The 1703-nt window shown below is 38.5% G+C and overlaps 1 non-coding gene across 1 annotated transcript; it reads left to right on the plus strand.

Annotated features, from left to right (window-relative positions):
• The first annotated feature begins 453 nt into the window (after positions 1 to 453).
• On the plus strand, positions 454 to 560 carry LOC123453358. Its single transcript, XR_006632751.1, has one exon. It is a non-coding gene; the product is annotated as a U6 spliceosomal RNA (small nuclear RNA).
• Positions 561 to 1703: the final 1143 nt, after the last annotated feature.

Genomic DNA, 1703 nt, shown 5'->3' on the forward strand with positions numbered 1-1703 from the left:
TTTATCAAATAAATGCTATTAGAATTAAGGTCATAGATAACACCAAATATAGTGGTAGTGGGTGACTTCAACACCCCACTCTCATCAGTTGACAGGTCATCCCGGGATAAAATAAACAGAGAGGCAACTGGACTAAATGAGGTCATTGAAGGAATGGAACTAACAGATATATACAGGACATTTCATCCAAATGCTGCTGAATATACATTCTTTTCAGCAGCACATGGAACATTCTCTAAAATAGATCATATATTAGAACACAAAGCAAATCTTAACAAATTCAGGAAAATTGAAATAATTCCTTGCATTCTATCTGACTACAATGAAATCAAACTACAAATTAATAGCAAAGACCTGTAGATCATACACAAAATCATGGAAACTAAGCAGTAGACTACTAAATGATGAATAGGTCAATGAAGAAATCAAGAAGGAAATCAAAAAACTCATAGAGTGCTCGCTTCGGCAGCACATATACTAAAATTGGAACGATACAGAGAAGATTAGCATGGCCCCTGCGCAAGGATGACACGCAAATTCGTGAAGCGTTCCATATTTTTTTCTTCAACAAATGGTGTTTTGAAAACTGGATAAATATCTGCAGAAGGATGAAAATAGATTCTTCTCTCTCGCCATGCACAAGAATTAAGTCCAAATGGATTAAAGACCTTAACATCAGACCGGAAACTTTGAAACTGCTAGAGGAAAAAGTAGGGGAAACCCTCCAACATATTGGTCTTGGCAAAGACTTTCTAAATACAACCCCAATTGCCCAGGCAATAAAACCACAGATTAACCACTGGGACCTAATGAAATTACAAAGATTTTGCACCGCAAAGGACACAGTGAAAAAAGCAAAGAGGCAACCTACAGAATGGGAAAAAATCTTCGCCAGCTATATATCTGATAAAGGATTAATATCTAGGATATACAAAGAACTCAAAAAGTTAACTAATAAGGAATCAAACAGGCCAATCAAAAAATGGGCTAAGGAGCTAAATAGAGAGTTCTCAAAGGAAGAAATACGAATGGCATATAAGCACCTAAAAAAATGTTCTACGTCACTAGTCATCAGGGAAATGCAGATTAAAACTACATTGAGATTCCATCTCACTCCTGTCAGATTGGCCACCATCATGAAAACAAATGATCATAAATGTTGGCGGGGATGTGGAAAAAAAGGAACCCTTCTGCACTGCTGGTGGGAATGCAATCTGGTCCAGCCATTGTGGAAAACAGTGTGGAGGTTCCTAAAGCAGCTAGAGATTGATCTACCATATGACCCAGCTATAGCACTCCTAGGCATATATCCAAAGGACTCATCTCATTTCCTTAGAAGTACATGCTCAACCATGTTTATTGCTGCTCAATTTATAATAGCTGGGAAATGGAACCAGCCTAGATGTCCCTCAACAGATGAGTGGATAATGAAGATGTGGTACATTTATACAATGGAGTTCTACTCAGCGGTAAAGAAAAATGAAGTTATGAAATTTGCAGAAAAATGGATGGACCTGGAAAGTATTATACTAAGTCAGGTAACCCAGGCCCAGAAAGCCAAGCGCCACATGTTCTCCCTCATATGGGGATCCTAGCTACAGATGACTGGGCTTCTGTGTGAGAATGAAAATACTTAGTAGCAGAGGCCAGTAAGTTGAAAAGGAGACATAAAGGGTGGAGAAAGGAAGGGAGGAGGATACTTA

Source organism: Jaculus jaculus, chromosome 11 (genome assembly GCF_020740685.1).
Source record: "Jaculus jaculus isolate mJacJac1 chromosome 11, mJacJac1.mat.Y.cur, whole genome shotgun sequence".
Classification (NCBI taxonomy): domain Eukaryota; kingdom Metazoa; phylum Chordata; class Mammalia; order Rodentia; family Dipodidae; genus Jaculus; species Jaculus jaculus.